At 35.7% G+C, this 21,729-nt stretch overlaps 1 protein-coding gene across 6 annotated transcripts in view; it reads right to left on the reverse strand.

The window, feature by feature from the left end:
- RHOBTB1 (Rho related BTB domain containing 1) overlaps window positions 1-21,729 on the reverse strand; it is a 114,991-nt gene that overhangs the window by 84,427 nt on the left and 8,835 nt on the right. For all 6 annotated transcript variants that reach the window (XM_081075369.1, XM_081075364.1, XM_081075379.1 and 3 more), the window contains exon 2: window positions 16,190-16,287. The gene's annotated coding sequence lies outside the window, so the exon portion shown is untranslated. The remainder of the gene's footprint in view (window positions 1-16,189; window positions 16,288-21,729) is intronic.

The raw sequence follows: 21,729 nt of genomic DNA on the forward strand, positions 1-21,729 counted from the left end.
GGAGCACATTCAGAGGAGCTTGACTAGGGCGTTGAAGGAAGGAAACCAAAAAGAATGAAGGAGCATTGGAAAGGAGATTGTTAGTATCAAAGAGAAAGTAAACATTTCATTAGTCCAAATGTTTACTTCTAGGACCAATAAGTGGAATTTGCAGGGAGACATAGTTTGATTTAAGGACTTCCTATCAACTACAACAGTCTGATGTTGGGAGACCGAGGGATTCCTATTATCAGCAGGGTTTCAGTGTCACTTCAGTCATCATAAAAGTGTAGGATGGGATGGTCATTCATTAACTTTAAGTCCCCATTCAACCTTGAGAGTCTTTAGTTCTAGAGTTGTTTACTAATCATTATTGTACAATGACATTGACTTACCTTTTCTGGGTCACGTTTAGGCTGTGCTTTTAGGAATTGTGGAAACAGAGCAATAGGGACCTTACAATCTCTTCCTCTACCCACTGTGAAAGCCCTAGAGAGCAGATTACAGCACTTCATATTTTCCCACGTCAGTTCTTGATATCAGCAAGGAAAGAATAGGCAAACTGGGGCGACTGTTTAGTTAATACATACAAGGCCAACTGGCTAACCCCATCATGTGAAAACTGCATTTCCCGTGTGGTCTCCAATTCTGTGTGGTCCAGGGCTCATTCAGTGCTGTGACTGAAGCTTGTTGTCTATCTGTGCTGTCATTCAACAGAATGCCATTATGATCAGTGATCATTTGGCTGTAATAGTCAATATCAACCTTTCTCTCGGTGCTATAATAAAAAATAGGTGGTGGTCATTGACAATTCTAATGACTCCATTGCATGAAAAATGTTTCCCAGTTTTGAGTACAGTGAAGTTTAGGTGATGTGAGTGATAATCACAGTTTATACAGAGGGTGCCAAAAAAATGTATACACATTTTAAGAAAGGAAAAAACTGTATTAGAATTGTAATACAATTCATTTGATTAACGCCATCTTTTGAGCGAATGTCATACTATACATTGCTACCGTAATTCAATTCAATTCAACTTCGAAAAGTAATACATAGATAACATCTCTTAACATGTGTACATTTTTTTTGGCTCCCCCGGTATTTGGCACAATAAAATGCTACCTTCTTTAGGTATGTAAACCCATTATTTCAACCATAACATATTCAATAGACAAGGAATATTAATAGTAACATGTTTTCTTTTTCTTTGCAGTGCCTTATAGCAAATATTTTCTGATCAGTATAATTCAGATCTATATTGAATATTAATTCTATATTTCATGGCTCTTGGTAATTTTCTTAAGTTCAATGGTGCACATTTACCTAAGGAACTAATAAATTTTTGATAAAAATAGTTCACTATGGAACTTCAGAGTCATTTTTGACCCTAGAATAATTCTTTTTGCACTTACAGTACACACAATAGAAAAGCTACCAAACAACATGAATTAAATGTTTTCTAATAATACTAAGCTCAGAAAAGAGCTTACGTAGCATTTTTTCTGCTTGCTTTACATTTATATTTGTGTCACAATACAAATAGTGCTTTTACCGTCCAAGATTAATGCTATGGTTTTGTATGTTCATTCTGTATCATCCAACCTGCAGTTGGACCAAACAACAACAAAAATAATCAACTGAATTTTGAACAACTCATTGTAAAAATATTCATGAACACTCAAAGTCAATATCAAAAAATGTCCCAGAATACGTTTATAAGTAGCTCACCATTTTTATTTTGATAAAACTTCAGAGAACTGTTGTGATGATTCAATATAAATAATATACATAAAGCTCTGTTGGAGATTAGCTCAAAGTACGAGTAGCTAGTTTTTATGGGACACTGTTATCGCCATTATTAGTAGCAATTAATAACAATATTAGCACCTGAATCTAGAGTCAAGCACAGCCTCCATTTGGTAAACGAGAAGTCTGTTTTTCACTTTTTATCTAAAATTTTCCACTGGTTCAAAAACAGCTGATTAAAAGGTAATGAAAACTAATAACCTAATTGTGCCTCCAACTATCGTTATTGGCTTAGTACACAAAATCAGTAGTGGTGGTTTAAACTTCAAGCTCAAGGACTGCTTAATCTACTGCTAATCGTCATCAAACAGCCTTGTCAGATGTAATTTGCTCTTTGAGGACCCTCCTCAGAAGGTAGCCTCATTTGGAAGTAAAATGTCCACTGATGTTAACAAAGCTCTCCTGTTAAAATAAAAACAATCATGGTATAGAAAGCGAGAAGGATTTTTAGGTTTAAGAAAGTAGAGTTCATGAGTCCTTTAACCATGCCAATAGGAGTAAATGTTTCTAATGCAGAGCAACAAAGGCAAACCTCAAGAAATAAATTGCATATTGTTACAAGTATGTCTGCTAATTTTTCTTTTATGATTTTCTTTGGATTTTATGATTCAATATGCGCTGCCTCGAATATAAATGTAAGCGATTGTTAAGAAATTACTTCCAAGAAAACAAGCAGAGTCTGTCCTCCATTAAAAGGTTTTTGTGTGTTAAACGCTCTCATATCTTAAGGCAGATTTGATTTTGGTGTTTGGAGAAAATGAGATGCTAGTAGCTAAGATTATCACAAAATCACAGGGCTGGGGGATCATCGAGAGGTCATTTAGTTCATCTTCCTGTCTCCATTCAAAATAGCATCCAACGGAGAAAACTGTTCTTCCTTTTCTTGAGAATTTTCAGCATAAACTGCTTTTGAGCCTTATCTCAGCTAGCCCGACTTCATTTTTGAAGGAATTTTGAAAAAAAATCATTTGGGGTTGTATCGTACAAACATTGGAGCTACAATGAGGAGGGCAACAGCCTTTGGGTTTGATAGTCAAAAGAAACAACCCTGACACCTGCAAACATGTAGGGCACACTGAGAAACACTGACCTGGAAGAAACCTGGAGACCTGGGAGAATGGGGAAAAGAATATCAATTCAAACCAAGCATTAAAAGAATGAAAATCAAAAAATAAGAAAAATTGTTTAATATGACATTACTTGCAGAGGAGAAAGTTTGGGACATTTTGGATGACACATTAGAAAGAATTTGTCCAAAGTGAGAAGGTATGCTGAACACTGAAATTAATTCCTGTTTAGGGGATACAGGGTCAGTCTCCAGCGGTAACTTTTTCTTAAAGAAAAGCTTCTCATGTTTTAACTAGTTTAGGCAAAATGGTTTACTGGAAGATGGAAGGATGACCTCATTAATCTAAATGACTTAATAAATGCCATTTGATACCTATAATTCTTTAAGATGAAAAAATAATCTCCAGAATTTTTTATATCTCATGAAGTGTAGTACTCCTAACATCTAACATACGTAGTCAAAATCTAGAGTATTTTATCTGTACATCACTAAATTTATAACTAGTTAGGAGTGCCCTCACCCCTATTCTAAACAGCTCCAGTTAAATAGACTTCAGACCTTTCCAGATTACTTTTAGGTAAATGATGTAAATGTATATACTTGGAAACAATTAAAACTGTATTTCAAGTAACAAAATGTAATCAAGGGAACTTGGTTCATAACTAATTCTACAGCTAGACCAAATAAAGGGATGTAAATAGACTAAAAATCAAATGAAACTGATTGATAAAATAACTATATATTTTTTGCTTTTCCAATTGCCTGATAAGGAGTATACATTGAATTCTTAAGTTCACGACCAACAAATGTCTTTGTGTTGCATTCATTTAAAAATCAGACTCCAAAATATATGTATTGCTAAATTACCGGACAAGGTTTCTCCACATGTTGGTGGACGTAAGAGTGCCAGTTACAGAACATCCATTTCCTGGGCGTCAGATTTGGGTTTTGAATTGTTGAGAAGAAATAGCCAATAGGACTGGTGTTTATTTTCCAGCAGCCAGGGAACTTTTCCCTGCTTCTCCTAGTCAGGGCCTGTGTTGCTTGTAGTAGATTCAAAGACAAGACACAGTTTAACTGAAAGGATATCTGTCAGACCTGAGTTTTACTCTCATCTCTGTAACTTGGCTTGGTGAACCTGAACAAGTAAATTTGTTTCTCTGAGGACAGTGTAAGGCCATCATTTGTTAGAAGCACCAGTCCCCTTTCCCATGGGTTGAGGAAGGCGCTGTGATAGCACTTATGGAGTGGCTGTATTTTATAAGCAAATATAGATGAGAAATAACTCTCTAGTCCCATGTTACAGAAATGGAACTTCTATCTCTGTATGTATGGCTGAGTTTTATCACTTCAAAATTATCTCACTGGCTATATTTACATTAATTACAAAGGTTTCTTATAGTAGAATGCCAATATATTAATTGACAATAAGAAATCATCCATTGAGCTAATGAGTTATATTGACTGCTGTATTTTCTCCCTATAAATACAGATATGTAGATATAAATATAAGTATACGGGGAGAAGAATTATAATCAATGAACTGATTACCAAGTGAATCTGAGTTCAAAATCTGGGAAGCAAGTTAGAAAGTGTAAATGGCTAATGTTTCAAAACCGAGATAACCTATTGGAGTATTCTATCTCAGGGTTACATTTGCTAGATGGTCTGGAGACCTCTGTTCTTGGGCCAGGATCGTTTTACCTTATCAGGACTGGAAAGACCCATATTTGCCTCTTTGAAATTTCCTTTTCTGAGCAACTTCTGCTGGACAAGAATACTTGCTTGTAACAGTTTTTTTTTTTGTGTGTGTGTAAGAGTTTTAAAGTTATATGTAGACTCAAAGCTGAAATTTTAAGCTGAAATATTTTTTATTAGTTAGCATGGAAATACTAGGTAATAATTGTGTAAATGCTGTACTGACTTTGTCTGGAAGTGAGATTGAGTTTCAGCAACTTCTCCATATGCAGTTCTGAAAAATGAGGAGTACTTGATTTTATGTAAGTTCTTTCTTTAAAAAGAATGCAGTGTTTTTACTTAGTATGAACATTATTTTTCAGTTTTTCCATATAAGAATCCCTCCTTGAAATGTTTCTTTGGCAAAAGCTAACAGAATTTATAACAAGATGACAATCAATGAAAACAGAAACACCATAATAATGGATTCTGGGATTACAAGACTGAGAACCTGGGACTCAAGCCCAGTGCAATGTTTGCAATAATGGGACGTTCACTTGTATCTCATGTTCTATGAGGGACGGTGGGAAATGAGGAAGTGTAAAGGAGTCGTATCTGGTTCTCTGCCCATTTAGTTCCTTGTTATACCAGAAAGTGATATAAATTCAGTTTTCCTATAAGGCTGTGTAAGGACCTGGAGTTCTCAGGAGAAAATGATATTTCCAATTTAGAAGCTGCAATATGGGACAAATAAATGTGAATGGGAATAATAAATGCTGTAGAAAAAGTGTTGGACTGGGAAAAACCCTGGTGTATTAGCTATTGGAACAATGGCATTTAAAAAAGCTGCAATAGCATTAAAATTGGGTATTTTATTGAAAGGATTTTTAAAAGGATGAAATTTGTATTATTTCATGTACTTAATTTACACTCTGATGTGTGAAATGTTTTTCTTTATGTATTTTTTTCTATTTTTATAACAGAGAATAAGATGTCTCAAATCTCCCAATTTATATTTAAGGTATATACATATCCTGTTTCCCAGAAAATAAGGCCTAGCTGGACAATCAGTTCTAATGCATCTTTTGGAGCAAAAATTAATATTAGACCCGGCATTGCATTATATTATATTATTATATAATATTATAATTATATTAATATTATACCTGGTCTTATATTATAGTAAAGTAAGACCGGGTCTTACATTAATTTTTGCTCCAAAAGACGTATTAGAGCTGATTGTCCGGCTAGGTCTTATTTTCGGGGAAACACGGTACATATCTATATCTGTCTTCATTATGTGAAAATAATCCACAGTGCCCATTTAAGGGTCAAGAATATATAACTCTGAGTAAGAAAATTTGCACACTGAAATGCTGATTCCTTTTGTAACTGATCTCTAAGCTAGAAGCCTGAGGAGAATTTTTCAGTGACATTCCTCTGTAGTGATGCTCCTTGTTTTAAAAAATTCATTTTGAAAACTTCTATGCCCTAAATAGATACCATGTAACAGATCCCATAGTAAATCATGCAAATTAAGACTACTCTTTCATGGTGTCTTACTGGTAGATCTGATGTAATGGAGTTTATGTTTCAGTATGTACAACATTTTTAATAAAATTATTTTCATAAAATTCTTGTCATAGCACTTCCTGGATCTTTAAGTATTCTCCTGATTTCAAAAATATATTTTAATTTTGAAAGAGCTAATTTCTGGATTCTGGAAGAGTTTAAATACACACACGATGTGTTTTAACTCATCTGCCTTTGACAGCTAACATCAATATTTAAACAGTATCAGAAACTTTTGCATGTGAAATTAGGTCAGGAACTCTCTGCAATGATTTTTTGTTGTTGTTAGAGGCCCACTTTAATCAGAAATAGCATCAAGATGAATAAAATCCAACCATTTGATTTGCATTCAGAAATTCAATTGTTTAAAATACTGTCTAATAGAAAATTGTGTGTTCAAGTGAGGTTATGGTAGAAAAAGAAATTGTTTTAATATCTGCTTGATTGTTTTCATAATGGAAATAATGTTTAAGCTAGAAAATAATGGATCAAATGACTGTTAGTATTTTAAAAATTCAGATAATCTGGAGAGTTGCAAAGAAAATAAAACCATCCATTATCCTGCCACTATTCACATTTTTGATCAGTGCATGTCGCTATGTAGCTATTCTTTTTGTAGAAATGAGATCATACTAGATCTACTGTTTTATAATTTGGGTTTTTAAACAATGTAACATTATATTATGGTAACTAGATGTCAATAAACAATTCTACATTGTACATTTAAATGGCTGCACAGTACCCTAGCATGTCATTTATTATATATATATAAATATTAAACACCTACTTCATAGCAGGCATAGTGCTACGCACTGTCGGACACTCATCACCCACTCACCCTCACGGTCCCTGCCTTCATGTGTCTTACAGTCTAGTGGAGGAGACAGATACTAAATTATCATAAAAATAAAAATATAATTTCACTTAAACAGGAGGAAACAGGATGCCATGAGAGCATCTAATGGAGGTTTCTGAGCCTGCCTGAGAGGATCAGGAAATGGATGTACTGTCATTTAACCAATTCCCCATTGATAACATCTGGAGAATTATAGGACGAATGATATGATGTAAAAATTTCCCCCTCACTTAAAGAATATGCAAACTGAGAGAACAGGAGTCCTGCAATAAGTATGTAATACATCTTTGGTTCAAGATATTCTTTACACTTGCAAATAACCCTTGAGCTGTCTATTCTACCCCAACCCCCTGCCGTTACCATCTTCTCTTTAGACTCAGCCATGCAATGAATTTTTTAAAAAATCTTAGTTTTATTGGTTAAATTTAAGAGTCTTGCAATCAATGTTAATGAAGGAGAATTATGCATAATAAATTATCATGAAAAGAAAGCACATTTCTAATTAATTTAAAAAATTGACTTCTAAAATGACTGAACTTTTTGGTGCTCTGTCCTCTAAGTTACAGGATTAGAGCAGTAAAATGATGTTAGGAGTATTTGAGAACCTTGGATTTGAAGTGCCAAACACATTGAAAGAGGCAGTTTTATTTACAGCTCCATAGAGTGCAATATACAGAAATATTGCAAACGATAAGTTTGCAAGGGATGGTGCCCTTTTTATTAAACCTTAATATATCACTTATGTGTGGTTAGTTATACCTCTCCACACAAGCAGTCACAACAATTACCTTACTGATGCAAAAATTGATAAAGAAAACAAAAGAAATAAATGAAAGCAAAGAAAAAAAAAAAGGAAAGAAAAAGAAAAAGAAAGAAGGAAACAGGCAAGACAGAAGCCCCACAATCCCAAGTTATTCTGTGGGCAGATATAAATGATCACAGTTGTTTATCCTTCCACTCTAGCCAAATGTAATTATAAACTTTTTGGTTCTTTATTTTACAATTAAGATTTTAAACTCTGAAAATCTCAACACGTCTTTTTAGTATCACTGGACGGGTGCCACTTGGTCATTTAATAGAAAAACCATTTCTCACCCACATAAGAGGGGGGTGATGAAAGAGGGATGGTTGATTTAAATACCGTAACTCGGAATTCACTGTGATTTAAAATCTCTGACTTAATGTTGCATTAACTACTGGTGGCTGCTTTACTGCCTTTAAAACATGCATATATAATTGGATACTGTAATGCTTTGCGGGTAAAATAAATACCAACTCACACTAAAATAAATACTTTGCATGATAAAGTTCATGTAGACATAAATTAATCATTTACCAGTTAACCAATATGCACAGGAAAGAAATAGATCACTTATTAAAGGTTGCCTCATCTATAACAGGGGAAAAATAAAATGCTGATATATTTTACTGTGTTGCTGTGAGGGAAGATATATAAAATTATTGCTAGCAGTTTATAAACCATAAAATGCAGTATGAACATTAAATTAATAATATTTGTACTAATTCACATTCAACACTGTCTGCATTAAATATTTCTTCCCCCCCATTGAAGCATACAGATCACCAAGCTGAGGCCTTTTACTTAATTTTTAATGGTGTCTTCGGAATTCTGCCAAACATCACAGAAGTTACCGGTTATGGTAAAAACTTTTCAGTGGCTCACTCCCACGATTTCTAAGAAAAAGTTCTTGGTTGTTCACATGCCCAGTCCCATTTTTAAAGTCTTCTCCTCACTGGGCTTTATGTCTTTCCCTTGTATAGGCATAATAGTTATGAAGGGAACATGGGTTTGAAATTTTTAATCAGGCAGAAGTTATTAACATGCTCTGTGCTTGGGTTTCTTCTAAATTATATGTTGAAATGGGGAAATAATGGTAAATTGGGGGTGGGGGGTGCGTTGGGTCTCTGCATATTGCATCAAACTGATCTGCAGGGTAAATTGTCTGTGTCCGGACAGCAACCTGGCTTGAAGCAGCGAGTCTCAAGGCCATCATGCTGCTCACAATGTCACAGGCTTTACAAATAAATCAAGCTTCTGTTTCTAAACCCACATCCAGAAACATTGTTCAAGGGCACAAGGTAGAAATAAGCAACCTAGAACATAGTGCCGATAGTAGTCTACTACTACGTGTGTTTTGTTTTTTTAAGGGAGTCTTATTATTTAGAAGACCAACTTGTACAAAACCTGTATTCCACTCAGCACATTTTTAACATTGTCAATGTCCCTTTGACTCTCAGTGATAAAACACATCAGATGTTTCTCCACTTCTTTTTATAGGGGCTGTTAATATAGAAATGCCTCCTCATTTCCCACTATGAAATGATAAATGACTGACTGGAGATGTCTGAAATATTGCCAGATCTCCTCTATGTATCATGTGTCGCCAGTAATAATAAACAGTGACTAATCTTTGGTCATGAACTATATTTATGGCTTTCTTGTCATCAGGAGGTAGGTATTTCTTGAATCAGGTTTAAGGCTCTAATATTTATGCTAGGAACATGTGTGCTAGAAAAAAGTATTCCTAGGTACATGGGAAAACAATCCTCTCATTTTCTTTCATTTAACTATTTATAGAGCTTGGCATTTCCATGTATATCTGTCTCTCTGTAGGGTTCACCTAGGAGTGTTTTGATCAGGAATCTAATTTATCCCAATCAGTTTACCATTTGGGTGATAACAGTCTCCTTGTCTAATAAGAAAACTAATAGGGAAAGGACTGTACCTAAAAATGCAAATTTATCACAGTTAAACCTTATCAGTGATCAAAAGGAAACACAGTGTAATTGTTTCCTTTATCTCCTAAATCCAACTGGGGGTGGGAGGAATAAAAGTTTTCCTAAAGGAACTATAATGGCAGAACACCAGAAGATAAAACTAATATAAGACAAATTAAGGCTTTGAGGGAAATGAAATAGGGTCGATAAGGGTGTAATTCTATGTAATTCAATTCAGTTTAACGGAATAGGAAACAGCAAGTGCAAAGGCCCTGAGGCAGGAACATGCCTGGTATGCTGGCAGAATTGTAATGAAGTTAGAGTGATTGAAGTAGAGTGAATGTAGGGGTTAGAAGGGGATATGGTGGTCTTGGTGGGCTGGATGATATATGACCTTGAGGACCACTGTTAGACTATAGGTTTTACTCTGATTGTTGCAGGAGCCGCTGGAGGATTTTGAGTCAAGGAGCAGAATGTTCTGACCTATACTTTATTTGAAATAGACTGTTAGCACGGTAGGGGGAGAGGGGTGGGGTGAAAGCAAGGAGATAAATTAATTAAAACGAAAAGTTCAGCTTTTCTCTCTGCATAAGTTTAATGAATACAAGCCAGAAATTAATAGGAGACAATAGCTCAAAATCACATGCAAACACAATGAAGTTATAACTACACAAAACTAAAACGGGTTGGAAGATAGAATTCAATAAAGCAATCAATTTCATTACACAGCACCAAATGGTAAGTGTGAAACATTTCAAACTAAGGTCATGAACAATCAGTGCTTAAAAGAAATGACTATTAAGGTTTTGGAACTTTGAACATCTATGATTTAGGAATAGGTGAAAAATCTCCCTCTTTTATGTGGTGTGGGTTGTGGAATTAAACAAGTGCCTATTGTGAAGTTGAGATGGTCGTCTCAGGTACCTTTCAATCCTTTGCTTCTCAGAAGTTGGAAGTTGGGGAAACTTGAGGAGTTAAAAAGAAAGCAAACCAGGAAAAATGAAAGGAGCCATAGCTTGGATTAATCATGTTTTTTTGGTCAAATTTAAAATTTTGAATGATGGGAAGATTAAAAAAACGTTGAGTCTTCTCTGGGGAACAAAAAAATGGAAAAATAAAAATACTGACAAAATGTGAATTTAGCCTTATAGTCAGCCTTCCTGGCATTCAGAATTATTAGGTTATGAAATAAGAGCTCTCTCCATTTCTCCATGGCCATTTAAGTTTAGAGCAAATTGGACCTGAAAAAGTGTCAAAATTCACAGTAGGAGTGCCCACTCAGAGTGCCATTTCTTTCTCTGAAGTAGGTTACTACATTCACCTAGGGAAATTTGTATTGAATTATAATTAGGTGGCTAATTAAAAAGTGGATTATCAACTATATTAAAATATGCCAGAGAGATGTGCACATCATTCATTCTTTAATTTAGGAAATCCACCTTTTCCTTAAAAAAAAAAAAAAATTCTCACTGGAAAGTTTCATGTATAATATGCACATTTTCTTTTTTCTTCTTAAGTCAATTTTATTAAAGTAAGTCTAAGATTTTTTTTTTATTGAGGGGATGGATGTAATTTGAACCTCTACTGCTAATAAAAATTCCTACACATCATAGTTATTCTTTATAGTGAGAACTCATGGCCAGGATAATGACCCCAAGGTGATGCAAGGTCTCCAGAAGAAATAATACTAAAAATAAAAATAATAACTGCTACCATTTATTCACTGCCAATGTATGTCAAATGCTACCTGCCTCATTTAATTCTCTCAGTAACCCAATGAGGTAATGTTATGTCTATTAAACAGATGAGGAAACTGAGCTTAGAGAAGGCAGGAAAATTATTCAAAGTCACACAGCTTGAAGGTTATAAAGCTGCAATTCAAACTCAGGTCAGTTTGACCTCACAAATTTTGTGTTAAGCATTTTCTATCCTTAAAATGTTTTGACGTTAAGCTAAAACTTTATTGTTGCATTGAACTGGTTTTGAAATTGATAGTATTCATGTACCATATAAGCAGTTAGTCAGAATCTTATGTTAACTGGACCATATTTCCTAGCCACGTATCCAAATACGTTTGTTTTATAAAGCTGATGATCTTCAGGCAATTCCTGAGCCATTACTAACAGCAGAAGTTAAAAAGTAACAGTCATTTGATGCCATAAGTTACTTTTTATTTGTCTTTTCCTATTTTCTTCTAATTTCTGAGAAGGTACAGATTAAATGATAGCCCATGAACTTTGGTATGATCCTATCTCTGAGCCTTCTAGACTAGTCAAGTATTAAATGTTTCAGTCCATCCCGAACTTAAAAATTGGCCACCCCAAGTAGATGACTTAGCAGGTAGGCATGACCACGCTGATATGGGCTTACTGAATTGCGTATATGGTAGTACTCAGTTCTGATAGCATATGGGTGATTTGGAGTTCCTTTTCAAATAAATGATGACAACAATAAAAATGTCATTAGACTAATATTTTTTGAGGGCCTACTGTGTATCAGATACTGTGCTCATTACATGTGTTATTTCATTTTACTCCAGGGTTTCTCAGTTTTTGGTCCTATTGGCCTATTGGGCCAGAGACTCTTTGTTGTGGGGGGCTGTCCTGTGCATTCTAGGAAGATGAGCAACATTTCTGGCCTCTGCTCCCCAGTGGTGATAGCCCATACTATCTTCAGACATGACCAAATGTCTCCTGGTGGGCAAAATCGCCCCCAGTTGAGAAACTGTTTTATTTCCTCAACAATGCGAGGGGTCAGTACTATTAGACTAATAACATTACTAATGAGGAAACTGTGGCTCCAAGAGGTTTAAGTACAATGCCTACGGTGTCACAGTAAATTACAGAACTGGAATGTGCACAGATGCCTGCCTCTTGAATGCTTTTGTTCTTGGGGTTGAAACTCACAACTGAAGATCTACCCTCTTTCCCACCCTCTTTACTAGTGTGTCTCATCAGACGGGTGGAGTGGTAGGAAGGAAGACAGGGTGCTTATGATGTAATGCACAGAACTTTTATTCTATTATGGTGTTTTCTTTGACAGATTAATTCCATTTTTAATTGGAGTTCTGGAAACTAATGAAAAAAAATTACAAGTGTTAGATGGTCTATTCTCAGGGTTTTGAATCTGTCTGATTTAATTCTAACCAATTAGCATGCCATTATGGAGGAGTATTACATTGAGAATCAATATTACACTAAACACTAATATTTTATTCAGTATTAAAAATTTATATAAATGGTAATACAAGTGCTTTATTCCTACTTTCTTTAAATGAGGAGAAGTGCTTCCTCAGGGCGATTCCAGCTACAAAGAAAATGATATCTTCTTAGGAGACTATTGGTATTATGCTTTACATAGATCATTGCTTAAATGAATCAATAAGATATAATTGAATGAAATTTGTTTATTATAAAGTATATGAGTTTTTCAGCATATCAAAAATTGTTTTCCATTTTATACCTATATCTCATGTTAAGATGATAACAAAAGTACTTTATTGTCCAATACTGCTAAAAAGGATGAAACAACTGTGATACTTATCTTTATTTTAGGACATCACCCCTCCCTTTCCAATCCAAGAATCCAATCTTTCTCTCTCTCTCCACTCCTTCCCTCTCCTTTTCTGCCTCCCTCTTTTTTTTTTTTTTTTTTTTTTTTTTTTCCCATTTGGTTACTCTACTTTCTTTTGATTCAGAGATAATCTTAGGGTGGAATTTGAACCTAAACATATCCAGACTCTGCATTTTATGACTTCTTTGCAAAAGAGGAACTAATAAGTTTAGATAAACTAAACTAGATAAACATCTAATAACCACCTAGAAATAGTTCAGTTAGGCATGACTTCAAAACTGCATTTTATATCTACTTTCCAAATAGTGCCCTGTGTGCCTTTCCCAGCATCTGGCCTTGCTATGCTTTTTGATTTTAGACTCTGGGCCCACTGCAATGGATCCTCCTTACTGGCCCCTCCCTCCATCTAGCCCATTCCCCTGCTTCCACTCTTCTAACTTCAGTAGCTTTTCCAAGCTTCAGAGCTAAGGTAGCACAGAAAGATTTCCATAGTTTTGATCTAATGAAGCACTTAACCATTTCTATCACTTAGGCACTTTATTTCCCAACTTCTCAAATATTTGAAAACTATGAGAAAACTATACCTTTTATAACATCTCTAGCTTTGTGAATTGTTATACTCTGTTCCTCAGTATTAGAAGCATTTTGTTCCATATTTTAGAGATCTCCCAATTAGGTTGGCCAGATCAATCAGTTAATATGCACATACCTTGAAAATGCTACTCTTGGAAAAAGGTTGCTTAAAATTCTAAAGGCATTATTGGAAGTTAAAAATTGCCATGCAAAATCAAAGCAAAAATAATTATTGAATAAATTAAACTAACTGAAAAATTAGAAATTGGAGATATGTTCAGCATAGCAATCAACATTACAAATAGGAAAATTTAAAGTTAAAAAAATAACATTTAATGGGTTGACTTTTCTAACATATTGATTGGATTTAATTAATAAGCATTTTATGCATATGGCTATTCTGAAAGTTCCTTTAAAAATGAAAGACTACTGCCTTAATGAGAGGTATTATTACATGAATATATTTGAATCTGTCTTATGAAAAATAGAACTTGAGAATTTAAAATGTGTGCATAAAATGCAAATGGATTTAATTAACTGAAAAACCCATAAGACAGAACTTCTTCAAATAAGCAATTACTTTGGGGACTAATAGTGTAAATAGGATCCTGATTCATTAGCAAAAATACCCACATGAGGAAAGGAGCAGCAAATTTTATCCTTTAAGTTATTTATGCACACATGGTAATATCTCCTTAATTTAGGGCTTCAGTAAATTTAGAATCTGTTGATAATTTGTTTATGGGCTGGGCTGAAATTTACCTTTGCTTTGCAAATACATTTATTTATCGGTAGATAATATATGGTGTTTTAAACATTTATTTTCAATCTTATGTACACTTTTGAGATGCAGAATAAACTATTTTCAGTGAACCTGAGGCACTATACAAACTCCTACATACATCCAATCTATATGCTAATAACAAAATGTTCATATGATTTATTATAACAGGTTTCCTTAAGGATTTCCTCTTTGTAATGTTTTGTTGAAGTTAGTATATGTAGTTTAAAGTAATAAAAGCCACATTTGTTTATAAGTTATCTATAATTCAGCCTTCTCCCAAATTCAGATATACTCAGCTTCCTAATTCTTTGGAATAAAGGAAATTTTTATAATACTCCCAGCTACAAATATAGAGAGAATTCTTGTTTTAAATATGTGTTAAAACATACAAAGAAAAATAAAATGCAATAAAGAGTGAAAATAACAAGTGTTTTGTGGGTGGACAAAAGAAGGTGAACTGTCTCAAATCATTTCAAGTCCTTTAGGCACAATACCCTGGTGAAAGAGCTCAATAATGTGGAACCTCAGTTATGTGGCCCTTTCTTAAAAAGCTAATGGTGCTTTCTTGGGAATGACTCAGTTCTAATCACTTGAAAAGTGATAGTAAGTTTTTCCAATTAAAGACAGACAGTGCCCAGGCCAAAAGGGGTGGATTCTCCAAACTACGGCATCTGGGACAAAGAGACATGCCACCACACAGCAATCTGGTATTTCTAAATCATCCTTCTATGTGGCCGTGACTTTTAAGAGTCTACATGTCAATTGTCTGCACAGGTTGCTACTGGGAAAATTAAAAAAAGGGAAACCTCAGGTAAAAAGGAGTCAGGAGGCCAGAAGGGGGAGCCCTCAGGCACTACTGCTCTATGTCAGGGACGGACCCCAACAGGAAAACTTGTCAATTCCAGACCTCAATAGGAGTAGACATATGTACCTTGCAAATCCATACTGTTTTACAACTCCAGCAGGAAGAAGGAAGATGTCCTACCTTGCCCAGCAACTCACCCAATAAGAAACGGTCATCACCCTGAACTCTTCGCTTTCCTCCAATTGTCTTTCATGCAAAACGACCCCCTCATAGTCCTCCTTTTTCTCCATAAAATAATGTTCCTCTCCTTCACTTGTTGAATGTGCCTGTAGTTTTTGCTGTAGCATGCTTGTCCTGAATTGCAATACCTGCTATTCCCAAATAAATCCACTTTACTGGTAAAATAACTGTCTGTTTATTTTTTAGGACCACATTACTCTCCAAAGAATTTAAAATATATATATAAAATGGGTAGAAGAGTTATGTTATTTTAATGACCAAAACCCACATGTAGGTCAAAATGACTCCAATTCTAAACCAGGTAAAAGACATTAAGCTAGAATTTTTAAAAAACACAATTGAACTAAAAAATGGAGTATACCCTTTATTAATGAAACATTCTGAAGAAAAATTTGGATATTATTCATAAGTCATGCCATCTTCACATAAGAAGCATTTCCATTTCTTTTATAAATATTGTGAGAAAATTAGATGGAGGGGAAAGTAAATTGTTACCCAAATTAGTAGTTACTTACCACACGAAGGAGGAACAGAAGCTTCAGTTCCATTTTCATAACTTAAGAATACTTGATGAAAGAGGCTTCTTTCATGTGCTTCTTGATTGTTATAAAACCTGGAGATACAAACATAGACTGTTTCATCATCAAGAAGAAAACTGCTCAAACAACACTAGTTTCTTATGTCAATGACTGTTTCTCATTTGAATGAGAGCTGTCTTAGCCAACCATATGCCATTTACCAATCAACCAGTTGCCCACAAAAATTGGAGCAAGAAAGGCTAAAATGACTACTTCTACTAGAGAAAGAAGTCCTGGGGTTGCATCCCACTCAGTATTTTTCTGAGTGGACTTTAAGTCTTTAACGCCATTGAGGTTCAGTTCCGTCTTTTCTTGGGTGGGAGTGATAATACCAGTTATTCAGTGGACTGTTCTGACGATGAAAGGAGATGACATGTAGAAAGACATTTAGTTAACAGTAAAAATATTTAATTTATTAAATATTTAATTTTAATAAATAAATTTAATTTATTTATGCCCTGTTTCTCTTAAGAATTGGAGGCAGCATCCAAAAGAAAACATAATGAAATGGGAATAAAAATAAGGGAATAAGATTGAGAGTAAAAAAGGAGGAAGTACATATGGTACTATGTTGGTCAGCAGTTGAAATAATTGAAGTTACAATTTGGATTTGAATTTCTTGATAATTTAGGTAAAGGGAAAACATAATTTCCTCGATAACTCCTAGTATTTGGAGAAAATATATTACTTCTCCCAAAGTCACCAAGTATTTTATTTTTGATATTAAATTCACAGAAAAATATTTTCATGTAAAACATGACATAGAGAAATTGAGATAGAATGGACTATCCTATTTAACAAGAGTAGGCCTGACTACCTACTTTAAAAACTGAAGGACCTGACAATACATTTGCTTGGCGGTAGTTCTTATTGCTAAAAAACTTCTAGAGACAAACCTGAAGCTTGAATTAGTGAAATCCTAAGTATAAACCTACTAATTCCCAATTACAAATTATCCAGCTCTCTTCTCTTGTTTTGCCTTCCTAACAAACACACAAGGGGCTTCTTTATTTAAGTCATGTTCTCAATAGAGGAGGAATTTCTGAAGTAAGTCACTGATTGCTGGTGATTCTAGTCAAGTTGTTAGTCATTAATAAATAGGGGGCAGAGCTGTAAATATGAAGTGTGGTATAGTACTGATGTGATGCAGTACTGATGTGATGCAGTACCGATATGATACAATAGTGATGTGATGCAGTACCGATGTGATGCAGTACTGATGTGATACAGTAGTGATGTGATGCAGTACTGATGTGATGCAGTACTGATGTGATACAGTAGTGATGTGATGCAGTACCGATGTGATACAATAGTGATGTGATGCAGTACCGATGTGATGCAGTACTGATGTGATACAGTAGTGATGTGATGCAGTACTGATGTGATGCAGTACTGATGTGATGCAGTACCAATATGATACAATAGTGATGTGATGCAGTACCGATGTGATGCAGTACTGATGTGATACAGTAGTGATGTGATGCAGTACTGATGTGATGCAGTACTGATGTGATGCAGTACTGATGTGATGCAGTACTGATGTGATACAGTAGTGATGTGATGCAGTACTGATGTGATGCAGTACTGATGTGATGCAGTACCGATGTGATACAGTAGTGATGTGATACAGTTCTGATGTGATGCAGTACTGATGTGATGCAGTACTGATGTGATGCAGTACTGATGTGATGCAGTACCGATGTGATACAATAGTGATATGATGCAGTACTGATGTGATGCAGTACTGATGTGTTGCAGTACTGATGTGATACAGTAGTGATGTGATACAGTTCTGATGTGATGCAGTACTGATGTGATACAGTAGTGATGTGATACAGTTCTGATGTGATGCAGTACCGATGTGATGCAGTACTGATGTGATACAGTAGTGATGTGATATAGTAGTGATGTGATACAGTACTGATGTGATGCAGTACTGATGTGATACAATAGTGATATGATGCAGTACTGATGTGATGTAGTACTGATATGGTGTGATACAGTACAGATGTGATGCAGTACTGACAGCTGCACTGCCCAATTCATGGTACAATTCCAAAAGGGAAAGGAGGACAAAGGGAAAAGATACAACTAAATGATTATATAAACTAAACAAATCACAACACAAAGACTCTTCCTTGAAATGTCATTCCAATCTCACAAGACGCTCCTCTCAACTTTCTTCTCTGGTTCTTCTTTCTCTACCTCTCCTTATACGTGAGCTTTCCTCAAGGTTCTTCACTTGGCAACAATTTCATTCACAGATATAACTTAAATAATATCTTTTTAAATATTTTTCTAGATAGGTGCTCATCTCCATCCTCTCCTGAATTTGCTTTTCTTTCCATACATAAAATCTCTCTGACTTGAATGCTTCTTCTCCATCATTGTTCCTCCCCACAACATACACACACATCCAACTGATTATGGCCACTTTGCCCACACAAAGCTTTATTCCCCTTTTACATTTCCAAGGCCATTGTCGTATCAGAAATGTACCATCTATCATTGACCAGTGAGGCAATGGCCTCCCATTTCATGTCCTCCCTGCTTCTAATCTTCATAATTTCCCAGCTTTTCTGATGATCCCAGTTTTCTTCATGAACCTCACGTTTCTCCACTTTCTTGCAAACTTCCAACAGTCTCTGTAGGGCCAAACTTCCTCCAGTCTCTGTAGGGTCAAGTCTAAAACTTCTCAGCACAGCTTTCTAAGATCTGAGACCAATATATTTACCATTTTCCATGTGACCTCTTTAGTCATACTAAACCATTTCTCCTCACTGTCTCTCCTCCCTCCAAAAGCTGTTTCCTGCCTCCATGACTTTGGTTACTAGTCTTCTGCTGTCTGAAAAGCTGATTTTTTTAACACCCAGTTCAAATACCACCTCTTTGAGGGATCTTCCTGAATTCTTGAGTAAGAATTTGTTGTACCCCCCTCTACATACCCAGGGACGCTTAACTCTACCCTTGGTACAAAAAAAATCACATTTACAGCACTCTGGCTTTATTTTGTACAGCTGTATACAGCAGTGCCAAGAGCACTCAGAAAGTTTATAATCTAGCTACGGAAGCCCTGCTGCATTTACATTTCTGACTTCCACAGCATAATATCAATGTTTGAATTTTATGGATGCTCTATAAATAATTGAAGTTTAGGAGATTTTAAAGACACCATTCTAGAAAATGCTTCTGAATAAGTGACAATATCAAGACTAAGACTGTTCACATTTAAAACACAAAAGGAATGAAAGGAAAGAGGATGAGAGAAAAACCAAGTACAGGTGGATGTGTTATTTTTCTCTTTGATTTGAACAGAAATTTGATCATTTTATAGAAAATTAAGTAAGGGTTTATATCTGAGGAAACATGTTGCATTTGTTTTAATGAAATAGACCACAAAATACTTAGTCACTCTGCATTTGAAATTATCACATGAAATACAAGATCTCGCATTAGAGATGGAACATGCCTTCCGGAGCCTGTCCCAGTACCTGTCACATGTAAGGTTGTGTAATATTTGTTGAATGAGTAAGTGCTTACTCATCCACTAATCTCTCTCCCAGCTGTGCCCCCCAATCTCTCTCTTCCTCTTTGTAGCCAAACGAAGGCAAGTAATCCCCGTTGCGTCACTCTCGTCTTTCTTTTCTTACCTCCCTTTCACAGCTCATACCCCATTAATCAGACCTCTGCCTTATCACATCGCTGACTGTGCTGAGATACTAACTTCCACTCTGTCACCCTGGGTGGACTCAAACTACTGTAGTGTAGTGGATGCAGGGAGACAAACTAAGGATGCAGTTCACCTCCCAGAAGTCACTACGTAAGAATGTGCTCTGAGACATTACAGGCCATGGCCTTCTTCCTCCACACAGTGACGTCAGCACGTGGGTGAGGCCAGTCCACACTGCTTTGTGAACCTTTGGTTTATTTGCCCTGGTCATGAGAGTACCAGGGTGGAGGAACAGGCAGCACTGTGCTCATGAAATTTCTTAGTGTCAGGTTCCCATTTTCTTCCCATGTTAGAATTCAGAACCTCAGACTGTTCTATGCTTAAATTCCACTCTAGTTCCACTCTTCCTCGTGGTCACCTCGTGGTCATGTCGAAATGACTTTCCTCTCTATCATGCATGCTCCCCACGTATCTTCTTGAGATCTATGTGAGATGTGAACTTGTGAACTATTCTCAAACAGGCATAAGCACAGATAACACTAGTTACAACTCTATGTCCTGTACATTTCACTTAGTGATTTCTCTGTAATTCAAAACAGTTCTCTCCGGATCAGGGCTCTCCATTCTTGCTAAATAAAATGATCTTCTACATTCAAGCCAACTGACCACTGTTACCTACCTGAAATGAAATCCTTGTGTCCCTGTCCCCGATGGCCCAGCGACCTCCTATTTCTGTTTTCTATATTTCCTTTTATTTCTCTTGCTGCTCGTTTCATCCTTTGCAAGCTCATCCCTCACTATTTTATGGATTCGAAGTCCTCAAGACTTTGGTCCTAGTGTTCTACTCTACCACTCACTTTACCCTTTCTCTAGGCAATCAGATCCATCTGGGGATCATACCAGTTATATCCAGACCTGTGAATGTGAACATGAGTCAAAAGTTGATAACCAAACCTCAGAGCTCTCTGACAAGCTCCACACCCATCGTCAAACATCTGCTTGCTCTGTCTTGTGGTGCATCTAAGACTTTTAAACTCAACACGTCCCACACTGAATTTAGCATCTGTCTTTGCAAAGCTGTTCCTCTTCCAGTAATCCCTGACACTTTCTTAGAAGATGGACCATCAGTTATATCCCCTGTACATCTCTCTAATCCACTTACTTTTTAGAAATCACCAACATCTCATCCTTCCTCCCCTAAGGCAAGCTACCAGTATCTCTGCTTAAAAATTTCAACTGGTCTATGTAACTTTTGCCCCTTGCCAACCAATAGTCCACCATGTAGCCAGAAATATATATATATTTGTATTTTTTTAAATTAAAGTTTATTGGGGTGACAATTGTTAGTAAAGTTACATAGATTTCAGGTGTACAATTCTGTAATACATCATCTATAAATCTCATTGTGTGTTCACCACCCAGACTCAGTTCTCCTTCTATCACCATATATTTGATCCCCCTTACCCTCACCTACCACACCCCTCCCCCCTTACCCTCTGTTAACCACTAAACTATTGTCTGTGTCTATGAGTTTCTGTTTCTCATTTGTTTGTCTTGTTCTTTTGTTGTTTTTGGTTTATATACCACCTATCAGTGAAATCATAGGGTTCCCTGTTTTTTCTGTCTGACTTATTTTGCTTAGCATTATACTCTCAAGATCCATCCATGTTGTCACAAATGTTCCTATTTCATCTTTCCTTACCGCCGAATATTTCTTTGGAGATACAAAATTGATGATGTAACTAACTACACCCCTCCCCCCAAAAACACACACAACAAAAACAAACCTACCTTGTCTTTCTTATTG

Source organism: Rhinolophus hipposideros, assembly GCF_964194185.1.
Source record: "Rhinolophus hipposideros genome assembly, chromosome: 15".
NCBI classification, from domain to species: domain Eukaryota; kingdom Metazoa; phylum Chordata; class Mammalia; order Chiroptera; family Rhinolophidae; genus Rhinolophus; species Rhinolophus hipposideros.